The following is a 12,157-nucleotide window of genomic DNA, read 5'->3' as shown; positions in this document are numbered from 1 at the left end:
AATGTTTACAAATATGTAAGGGGTGAGTGTCAGGAGGATGGAGTTAGGCTTTTCTCAGTGATGACCAGTGATAGGACAAGGGGTAATGGGTATAAATTGGAACATAGGAGATTCAAGGTGAATATCCGAAAAAATTTTTTTACTGTAAGAGTGACAGAGCACTGGAACAGGCTGCCCAGGGAGGGTGTGGAGTCTCCTTCACTGGAGACATTCAAAACCCACCTGGATGCGTTCCTGTGTGATGTACTCTAGGTGACCCTGCTCTGGCAGGGGGGTTGGACTAGATGATCTTTCGAGGTCCCTTCCAGCCCCTAAGATTCTATGATTCTATGATTCTATGATAGGTGCTGTTGGTCACCTTGGCCACCTAGGCTCATTGCTGGCTCATATTCAGCTGGCTGTCCACCAACACCCCCAGGTCCTTTTCTGCTGGGCAGCTTTCCAGCCACTCTGCCCCAAGCCTGTAGCGTTGCATGGTGTTGTTATGACCCAAGTGCAGGACCAGGCACTAAGCCTTGCTGAATCTCATACAATTTGCCTCAGCCCATTGATCCAGCCTTTTCAGATCCCTCTGTAGAGCCTTCCTACCCTCAAACAGATGAACATTCCTGCCCAACTTAGTTTCATTTGCAAACTTCCTGAGGATGCACTCAAACTGCTCATACAGGTAACTGATAAAGCTATTGAGAACTGGCCCCAACACTGAGCCTTTGAGTATACCACTTGTGACAGGCAACCAGCTGGATTTAATTCCATTCACCACAACTCTTTGGGACCAGCCATTGAGCCAGATGTTAGCCATCGAAGAGTACATCCATCCGAGCCATGTGCAGCCAGTTTCTCCAGGAGAATGCTGTGGGAAACAGGGTCAAAGGCTTTATTAAAGGCCAGGTAAGCACACACAGCCTTTCCATCATCCACTAAGCAGGTCACTTTGTCATAACAGATCAGATTGATCAAGCAGGACCTGCCTTTCATGAACCCATGCTGACTGGGCCTGATCACCCGGGTGTCCTGCACATGCTGCATAATGGCACTCAGGATGATCTATTCCATAACCTTCCCTGGCACTGAGGTTGGACTAACAAGCCTGTAGTTCTCCAGATCCTCCTTCCTGCCCTTCTTGTAGATGAGCATCACATTTGCCAACCTCCAGTCAACTAGGACCTTTATGGTTATCCAGGACTGCTGATTAATGACTGAAAGTGGCTTGGTGAACACTTCCACCAGCTCCCTCAGTACCCTTGGGTGGATCCCATCTGACCTCATAGACTTGGTCGCTAACCATTTCTTCTTGTATTATGGGGGCTCCATTCTGCTCCCTGTCCCTGTCTTCCAGTTCAGGGTGGTGGATACCCCAAGAACAAATGGCATTACTGTTAAACACTGAGGCAAATAAGGCATTAAGTACCTCAGTCTTTTCCTCATCCTTTGTCACTATGTTTCCCCCTGCATCCAATAAAGGATGGAGATTCTCCTTAGCCCTCCTTTTGTTGCTAATATGTTTATAGAAATTTTTTTTGTTGTCTTTTACAGCAGTAGTCAGATTAAGGTCCATTTGGGCTTTGGCTTTTCTGATTTTCTCCCTGCATAACCTCATGACATCACTGTAGTTCTCCTGAGTGGCCTGCCCCTTCTTCCAAAGGACATAAACTCTCCTTTTCTTCCCTGAGTTCCAGCCAAAGCTCTCTGTTCAGCCAGGTTGGTCTTCTTCCCCACTGTGTACTCTTTCAGCACATGGGGACAGTTTTCTCCTGCACCTTTAAGATTTATTTCTTGAGGAGTATCCAGCCTTCCTGGACTCCTTTGCCCTTCAGGACTGCCTCCCAAGGGACTCTATCAACCAGGCCCCTAAACAGGCTAAAGTTTGCCCTCCAGAAGTCCAAGGTGGCAGTTTTGCTGACCCTCCTCCTTACTTCTCCAATAATTGAAATCTATCATTTCATGATCGCTGTGCCCAAGATGGCCTCCAACCATGACGTGACCCACAAGTCCTTCTCTTTTTGAAAACAACAGGTCCAGTGGGGTGCCTTCTGTAGTTGGCTCCCTCACCAGCTTTGTCAGGAAGTTATCTTCCACACACACCAGGAACCTCCTAGACTGCTTCCTCTCTGCTGTATTGTATTTCCAGTAGGCATCTGGTAAGTTGAAGTCCCCCACGAGAACAAGGGCTAGTGATAGTGAGAATTCTCCCAGCTGCTTATAGAATATTTCATCTGCATATGTTTAACAGGGAAAGAAAGAAAGAAAGAAAGAAACAAAATATATACAATCTGTCAAAAAAAAAAGCACATATAGTTTTTGTTTGGATAAATCAAGATGCCTTCTCTATCGCAAGTCTTTAAGATAAATTATTTCTTACTGCAACTTCCATATCAAACTACAATCCTTACTATATTTATGATCTCCTATATCCCCATTTTCATTTGATAGCATTCTGTAAATATCCAATCTACTGTTTTCTTGCGATCACAGTAAAGAGGAGTTTTAGGAATTTTTTTACCTATATCACTGTGGAAACGATACGTGTATACATGTATACATAATCCTTGTCTGGATTAAAAGCCTGCATTATCTGAGCAAGGTTATGACTAACTGGTCTGCATAAGATATGGGTGTCTTATTGCTAGTCTATACATGGGAAATTCAATTGCATTAATGTAGTTGCACATAACAAGTTGTAAAGTAGGCTTTATGAAGCAAATAATGCACATATAATACCAAAGGAATCCCTTTTGGTTTGGTTATATTTATTTTTCCAAACATTTTGTTTGAGAGAAAATGAGATTGCTATCTGCTGTTTCCTTATTTTTTTGCAGGAAAGCAAAGGGTTGTTGACTTCCTCTCCCCTCCCTTCCTTCCTTCTTTCAGAAGGTACTGTACTTATCTGAAAAAAAGAGAATGAAATTATTGTTCCTGTTTTCTTTCTTAAGTCATTTGAAACACCATCCCTGCTAGTTTTATAAGTTTACTGCAATCTCTGCACAGGGGGGAGGAGAGAGAGATCAATTATCAACATGAGAGTAGGTAGAGTTTAAGGTAAGGTTTGTTCCAGCTTCAATAACTGGTAAGTTAAGTAAAAATTATTTTATTATTAACTCCTTAGAAGTGCAATATAAATGTTTTTTAATTAAGAAAAGCCATTTATCTGATGCATATTTAACTGATAAAAAGATAATAAACATATGCATTTGAAAGCATTATATTTTTGTTATATATACCCATAGCCTAGTTTTTAGATACTGGTGCTAATAGTATGTGGTGTAACCAATGCAGACCAAAAAAAAAATGTTTTCCAGTATGGCTGATAATATTCATAATATAATCTGCTGTGAATTTTGCATATAGGACTTATTCTAACAGAATCTTGTTACAAGCTTCACTAACTTTATCCTGAATGTTTTGGCAAGCTTCCCTGGGCTATTTCTCAAATAAAGAGAGAAGCTGTGTCATATGCAAATTGATATATTTCATATATCATCTGCCACTACTGAAGTCTGCACCAACCCATGCTATAGTGGGAGAAAAAATTACTATTGTTTTTTTTTCCTTCAAATGTTATTGTGTTTATCTCTACTCATCCGTATATGCAATTAGACTAGGAAAAGTGACATTTGAGACATGCTAAAACAGTTCCAGGTTCTCACTTGAAAAAGGTAGTTCATGTTGCATAGTATGTAGCATCACCAAGGTTGATCACCAGCATCAGTAATAGGATGGACGCAAATGTTGTCTATTTGTCATTTACATTGCTGTAGATAATTTGTTTTATGTTGGGCATAAATCTGTCAGAATAACCAGAAGTGATTGAATGTAAGAGTATGTTTCAAATAGTGGAAGAGAAAATTCCTCCTTCCCTATGCTTTTATAAAAGCAGAATGTAGAGGTGAGGGGAAGAATTAGGTGACTGTTTCTGTAGGACAGCTTGGTCATCTTTTCACCCGGTATTTCTTCAAGCTATGGCTCTCTGAAGTGCAAGGTCCTCTACAGGATGCCTGGAGCCCAGACAAAGCCACTCCAAATGGCAGACGGGCATTGCAAAGATCTGTCGGTGAGCTTGAGCTGCTCCACTCCCACCAAGGCTGTGCTTCTGCCCCAGGATAGCCCTCTGCTCCCACTCCTTGCTGAACCAACTAGTAGAACAGATTTTCTTCCCCCTCTGTTTGGTGACTTTCTGCAAGCTTTTTCACAGGAAAAAGTGATCTACCCCAAATTCAGTCCAATTTCTGGGTAAGTTGTAAATTCCTCTCACTTGAAGAGCAACGCAGGGGTTCTGCCAAAGGAGATGGAAATAAGTTGTTTCTCAAATTTCATAGCTTAATATTGCAGCTTGGTTTAGTTTGGTGCCAATTATTAGATTCATTTGGTGATACGTAACCCACAAAGAATTCTCTGCTAATATAAAGAAAATTCTAAATGTTGCCATGAAAACCACCTGCCACATCTTTCATTCTGGATACCTGGGTTTATGTTTTACATTATTAAATACAGATTCAATTAAGCAGATGATTTGGACAGCTATTTTGAAAGTTGCATGTCAAACATCTGGAAAACCATTTTTTACTTCAAGTGAAAAGTGAAGTCTCCTAAACATGCAAAAATATTTAAGCTCTGTATTTGTTGTGGTATTTTGCTCAAATTGCAGTGTGTTAGTCTGGACTACAGTCACTTGGAAGTTTTGGTCTGGTTAGTTCATAAGTTCCATTTACCATGTAGGTAAGAGTCAGTTGCAGTATTTAGGGACAGAATTTATTTTTGAAGATACTAAAAATTAATGTATTATTTAATTTTATTATGGATTTATTATTTGAATTAAGAATTTAAAAATTATTATTCTTACTTTTTCTCCCCTCCCTCTTCTACTGTGAGAACTAAACCTGACACATTTTCCTTCTACTTTGTGGATGTGCATCAATTAATGTGTATGAATTTTGGTTTAAAAGAAAAAACTTAGGGGTGTTATTTAAAAGAATTATGATTTAAAGTATGTTTCCTGAAAGCCTATTTTCCCTTTGCCAATATTCAGAAAAAAGTAAACCTGAAAACATTCAACTTTCCAGCTGCTTATACTTATTAGAAACACCAAAATTCTGGGAATATTGAAAAACACAAATGGTCACTGAATCTGAAGGTTCATTTACAAAAAGCTAAGAGGTAAATAGAGTCTAATACACTGATGTCTCAAATGGGATTGGATGGCAGATGAGACATATATGCGCAGATCAAGATTTATTGCATATAACATTGGGGTCTTAACTCCTTAAAGTAGAAGGCACAAGTACAGTCAAATTGTAGGGGAGATAGGAACAGAAGCTGAAGTTTGAATGCAAAGGGTATCTTAACAGTGAAATGTACTACTTGTAGTTAGATCAAACAATAAAGGTTAACCATGTAAATGCTAGCAACTTACTTATTATCAAGTTTTATACTAGGCCTAGAACATTAATTATCAGTCTTAAAGGATTCTATAATCTTTAAACTTAATTAAGAAAATTACTTAACATTAAGTTTGCTAATATAGACAATGAAAGAGTTAATATCTCTCACCCTTGCCCAGCCACAGCTGGGTGTCCCTGGGTGGTTCATAATTCTTGAGAATTAGTCTCTCTAGCAGGTGTCCCCGCTGGAGAGGAGAAGGTCCAGCACACCTCCTGGGAATGTGTATGGGAAGTTCCCCCGATCAAAGATGGGACCAGGCTTTTATAGAATAAAGTGGACTGACTGACTGCTGTCATTTAACCATTTAGCCATACCTCCAAAATCTCTCATTGGAGAATGAAAGGAAAGCAGTAGAAAAACCACAAAGGCCTTGTTCACGCCAAGCAAACTTTTTTGTTTATCTGTCCGTTCTTACTTTATCTCTATTTCAGGCCTAGTTGTGGCTAGGCTGGGCTCTGTGTTCTTCAACACCAGAGAGCAGCTGGTGTTATGAACATCAACTTGGCCTCTGTTTATACCTTTCAAGGTTGTTACCAGCTCAGTTTGCTAGGCCTTTCCCTTTCTCATGGGAATTTTCCGCTCCAGGCCTGGGCCTGCAAAACGGAGGCACAAAAGCAGTTGAATCATAAAGGGAAACTGAGGCAGGCATATTGAGAGATGGAGCGTCCTGCTACAATTGATAACATGACTTTTCTCCAATATAATACGCAACTGAGTTGAAATCGAAACCAAGGCTATCATAAAGGTTATACATTTTTAGTTATTATTCTCCGACAATGCTAAGGAATATAGAATAGATATAGAATCATAGAATGCCAAGTTGGAAGGGACCTCAAGGATCATCTGGTCCAACCTTTTTAGGTAATACTATAGTTTAAATGAGATTGCTCAGCACCCTGTCAATCTGAGACTTAAAACTGTCCAATGTGGGGGAATCTACCACTACCCTTGGGAGACTATTCCAATGTTTGACTGTCCTCATGGTGAAAAAATATGCCTCTTGTGTCCAATCAGAATCTCCCCAGGAGCAACTTGTGCCCATTACCATGGGACTCCTTGTAAATAGGGAGCCTCCATCTTCTTGGTAGCCACCCTTTAAGTACTGGAACATGGTAATAAGGTCTCCCCAAAGCCTTCTTTTCTCAAGGCTGAACAAACCCAGTTATCTCAGCCTCTCCTCATATGGCAGGGCATCCAGTCCTCTGATCATCCTTGTGGCCCTTCTCTGAACTCTCTCCAGCCTGTATGCATCATTTTTGTAGAGTGGGGACCAAAACTGAACTGAACGCAATACTCCAGGTGTTGTCTGACAAGCACCGAGTAGAGCAAGATGATGACTTTATCTCTCCTGGTTGATGCAGCTCAGCATCCTGTTGGCTTTCTTTGCCACTGCAGCACATTGTTCACTCATGTTGAGCCTGTTATCCACCAAGACCCCCAGGTCCCTTTCCACAGGACTGTTCTCTGGCCAGGTGGATTCCAGTCTGAACTTTGCTCCTGGGTTATGTGTTCCCACATGCAAGGCCTTACACTTCTCCCCATTGAACTTCATAAGGTTCTTGCTAGCCCACTTGTCCAGCCTGTCTAGGTCATCCTGGAGGGTAGCCCTCCATTCTGGAGTGTCGAGCTCTCCACTCATCTTGGTGTCATCAGCAAACTTCATCAGGGTGCTCTTGATCCCAACATCCAGGTCACTTGGGAAGATGTTAAACAGCATAGGGCCCAATATCGATCCCTGGGGGCCCCCGCTTGTGACCGGTTGCCAGTTTGAGGAGGAACGATTTACTATCACACTCTGGGTACAGTCCATCAGCCAGTTCCCCACCCACTGCACAGACTACTTGTCAAAGCCATAATGAGTCAGTTTCTCCAGGAGGAAGCTGTGGGAGACCGTATCAAAAGCCTTGGAAAAATCCAGGTAGATGATGTCCACTGCTCGCCCTGCATCAATCGAGCAGGTTACTTTGTCGTAGAAGGCGATCAGGTTTGTCAAGCATGATTTGCCCCTGGTAAATCCATGTTGGCTTTTCTCAATCATGTGCTACAATTGACTTGTGACAGTCCCCATGAGGATTTGCTCCATGACCTTTCCAGGGACTGAAGTGAGGCTAATGTGTCTGTAATTACTCGGGTCCTCCTTTGAACCCTTCTTATAGATGGGGGAGACATTAGCCATCCTCCTTTCTTCACGGACATGACAAGCAGGCATTAACCAGGCAGTCCTCTGTTTGGAGGCCTGATGAAGAATAGAAACCACCTAATTTCTTTGCATACAAAGAATTTAAAAGGGTGGTGTTCCCAGAGTGGAGGAGCAGGTGTGACAGCTCTGGGATAGGAGCACATGGCTTTACCCCTTGTCAGGGAGCAGTTTATTCTGATACCAAGTGCTCTGATAAAGCCACAACTATGTCAACTGGGAGTGATGACATCAAGTCTTCCTCTTTCTTTTCCTCAGCTGTACAAAATCCACTTATGCTTTAGCCTTCTCTGATCAGAGTTTACAGCGATGAAAGACATTTTGTTTTATGGAGGACTCTATGCTGGATCTGCTACTACTCCTCTGGAAATAGTTAAAATCCAAAGGTTTCTTAAGGTCTTTGTAAATAGGATCAAGTCTGTCTCTTTCTAACATCCAATACATTAGTTTTAAACCAAATTTAAATTTACCCATTCTAAAGATATCAGGGAAGAACACGTATACAATATAGTCACTATTTCAAGTTTAGTCCACTGTCTGAGGTGCTTTCTAAAGCAAATAACTCCTTGGTGTTTCAACTCCAGATTAAATTATTTGAAAGCATTATTTTAAAAAGGAATGTCTTTCATATAGTACTTCCAAGTAGTGGGATATTTTTCTACCTAATTTTTCTTAAAAGTATTTAGAATATACATGTAATGAAAACAATGTCAGGAGGTGAAAAGCAAAGGTATGACCTGTTTTTAGAGCATCAGCCAGGTTCTAAGGAACAGCAGAGCTTGTTTGAACCATCTGGTAAGCATTAGCCCACACTGGGTTGGTTCTTTAGTGCAGGTTTCTGAAGTCATGAAGAAGAGCATCCTGTATTAGTCCAAAACTATTGTCCTGTGATAGGAATGACAGAAAACTGTAGAGAATCTCCTGGAAGAGCAAGTTGACAACAGGGTACTTGTAAGTTTACCAGAAACTCAACCCCCCCTTTTACAAAGGTGCAGGAAAATAATTAATTATTTTTTTTGCAGCACCACAGCAAGGAATCACACTGGCATGAATGTTATATCAAACATTTTTTCTGCGTAATACTCCATTCACAATATTAAGTCACCAAGGTTTCCAAAACCATTTTTTAAGTCTGTAGCATTTTGTCAAGCTGCAAGCTGTAGTCACATGCATCAGAGAAATGATGCTGACCAAGACCAACTCCTCCTCCATATCTCTCCTCTCTGCCAGAGAAATCAAAATACTAATTAAAGTCTCTTAACCCCAAATACATTAATTTCTTTTTTCCTATCCCACATAAAGGGATTCCCCCCCAAGCTTTAGCCACAGGTAAAGAAATGTGATTGAACTGATGTCACTGGATTCCATAGACAAATGGTCAGGACTCTGGATTCCCTCTAATAACAGCAGCAAAGATTTTCACTAATTTGTTCACTACTAGACACAGAAAAAAAATTCATTAACAAGCACCCAGTAGAAGGCACTGAACATGGTCAGGACAGAAAGTCAGAACAGAATTAACACAACAGTTTATCCTTGGGCATTGTCCCACTGCACATAACACAGCTCTCCTGCCATTCTTTCCAAAACACAGCAATAATGTCTATCAAGTCTTCTAGGTTTGTTTTTTTTTTCTGGGGAAAAAGCTGTGAGTAGAATGATTTATTTAGTTAGTTATTCATTTGGGAGGGAGGGGGATTCAGAGAAAGTTTATTAATATATAGGGTGTTTTTTACAAAACTTCAGTTTAGATTGCTGGTTGGCTATTCTTTGACATGGGATAGACTCACAGCACTTTGATTTATTATTTTTATTATTTTTTCTTTTTACTTTCCTTGTTCTTGCAATGAAAATCTGAATTGAGTTGGCATCCAGAACAAGCCTTTGACATCACTAACAGTGAAGGAGTAGTACTAGACTGGTTTGGGAAACATTCAGAATTTCAGATTTCAAACTATGCTCAGTTTCTTCTCTCTTTTTGGGGAAGGGGGGCAAAAAGCAATCTCTTATTTGTTTGTAGCTCTAGTCTCTATTCAAGTATCTGCTGATGACATTTGGCTAAGTTTGATCTGCCATTCCCCCTCTGTATGCTAGTTTATTGAATTCCATAAAATTAGACAGACAGCAAAATTGGCCAGAGATATTCCATCCCATATATGTACGTAAGCTGAGAGGAAGGTCAGAGATCACAGGAGACAACTTCTTTCCTGCTTCTTCTTCCCTTCTCTTCCGTCCATGGCCGGCATCCGGGGAGGAGGACTCCAGCTATCCATCACTTTTGATCGCTAGGCTGTGCATCCTTCGACCCTCATAACTCTATGCTCTCTCCAGCAGCAGCAGTCCAGGACTTTTCAGGACTGTTCACAGCTAAGGAGAGTGCTGTGGAAGTTGCTGGGGGTGGGGGGAAGCAAGAGGCTTTTGCACATTCTTGAACACATCTGTATATAATTGTACATATTTTCTTTTATAATTAGTGTTTAATTAAAGCTGTCTAGCTTAGTTTTCAATCCAGAGAGTCTCTCTCCTTCATTCTCTCTCTCCTTCCCTACCTGGGTGGGAGGGGGAGGGGATCAAGAGCATTGTTGTTGCTGGTTTAATTGCCGATCCTGAGTCAAACTGTAACACTGGCATTTTTTAACGTTTCAGTTTAAAGTAATTCCAGGAATTTCTCCCTGTTGATTTCCATGGAGCTTTGTTTTCCAAATTATCAAGTGACAGAAGCAATATCAGAACTGTTTTAAATTTCAACATTCTGTTATTTCCTTTAGCTGTTGCAACAAGCTGATGCTTATTATAAAAATTTTTTGGAAGTTAACAGAAAAATTAAATGCTATATACATGATGCATTTTTGGGATCAGAGACAGAAAGCATTTGTTTCTTGCTGTCCAGTCAATAAGATTCAAGTTTGACATGACAGGTGAAGGACAAAGCTAGAGAGGAAATTAAATTACATCCTTGCAGGCATTTCATATCATCAGTCAAAAAATACCATTTTCTGCTCAAACTGAAGAACTAAGCACATTGCTCTTTAAACAAAATCTATTTTTTAAAACGAACCCTTATGGGAATGCAGCTGTGAAATGTATGTGAAGGTGATCTTTTTTCTGAACAATAAACACATTTTAGTTCAGCATGATTGGAAAGTTTCAAGACATTTTATGCTGTGGCAGTCTGGAAAGCAGAACTCCCCAATCACAGTGCAGCCGTTCCCTCAAAATGCCCCAGTAATTTGCCTTAAGAATCATTTTTAACTCTGTCTTATTTTCCATGCTTCTTACTTTTTCTACTGATTTGGGTATCAAGAGGATAAACTCAGTTGTTCCCTAGGAATAGCACTGACATCTCTAATTCTTTTGCTGTATTTCCTATTGAACCTCTGTTCAGAGGGAAATGACTAAGTCACTACTGAGACAGCTTAATTACAATTGAGTAATAGAGGGATATCTTAACCCCCCCTCCCTTCTTCCCGGGCCCAAATTACTTTATTCCTGATTACCTCCTTCCCCCCAGAGGCACAGGGGGACAGGGTTTTAGAGTCAGTTCGTCACATGTTGTTTTCTGCCACTCCTAAGGGAGAAGGATTCCTCAGTCTTCCCCTGCTTCACGACGGGGTCCATCCAGCAGGAGAGTCCTTCATGAATCTCTCCGACTTGAGTTCCTCCAATGAGGTGCAGTCCCTCAGGTACAGACTGCTCCAGTGCAGGCTTCCTACAGAGTCATGGCCTGCTTTGGGAACAGTCCCCACTGCAGCACGAAGTCCTCCACAGCTGCAGGTCCACACATGCTCCATCGTGGTCCAGGGGCTGCTCCACCATGCTCCTCTATGGGTTGCAGGGGGACAGCCTGTCATTTCTCGTTGGGCTGTGGGGAGAAAGGGGAGAATCTCTGCTTGGGCACCTCCTCCCCCTCCTTCCTCACCGACCTTGGTATCTTTGCTCCAACATTGCTCTCACGTCTGCCTTCCTGTCTGTCGCAGGCCGGTACCGGGGGGCTACCAGCTGTCAGGATGTTTCCGCGACTTCCCCCCCCAAGTGTGGAGAGGTTTGTGAATGAGCCTGAGGGTCACACGTGGCGTTCGCCTCTCACAGAGGAACGGCCACTGCGGGACCGTATATTAGAGGGTAGATTAGAGTACCCTCTCACCACGCTCACAAATTGTTACTGGGACCAATGTTTAGTTTATGAATTAATCGGTTTATTAAGGGTCAACACAAACTACGGGATCAAGGTTCAGGAGAGGTTGGCCAGGTGTATGTATATCCTTAATTTGAGAGCTGGTAAAGTATAGAGCCTGTATGTAATATATGGAATGGAATAGGGGTGGAATGTCCTGGTTTGAGCCAGGATGAAGCCAATTTTTCTTTTTACTGATTTTTTTTTTCCTTCAGTAAGCTTTCTTTTAACTAGCAACAGTGTGTTCTGCTAGGCTGATAAGACAGTGGAATGTTTTTCTAACTACTGAGGCTTCAAGGTCGCACCTTCACTCTGCCGGCTCAGACACTATGGGGAGATCTGTGACC

This window comes from Chaetura pelagica, unplaced genomic scaffold, assembly GCF_000747805.2.
Source record: "Chaetura pelagica isolate M959 unplaced genomic scaffold, ChaPel_1.0 scaffold623, whole genome shotgun sequence".
Lineage (NCBI taxonomy): Eukaryota > Metazoa > Chordata > Aves > Apodiformes > Apodidae > Chaetura > Chaetura pelagica.
The sequence above is the reverse complement of the archived record's forward strand: the minus strand, read 5'-3'. Positions refer to the sequence as shown.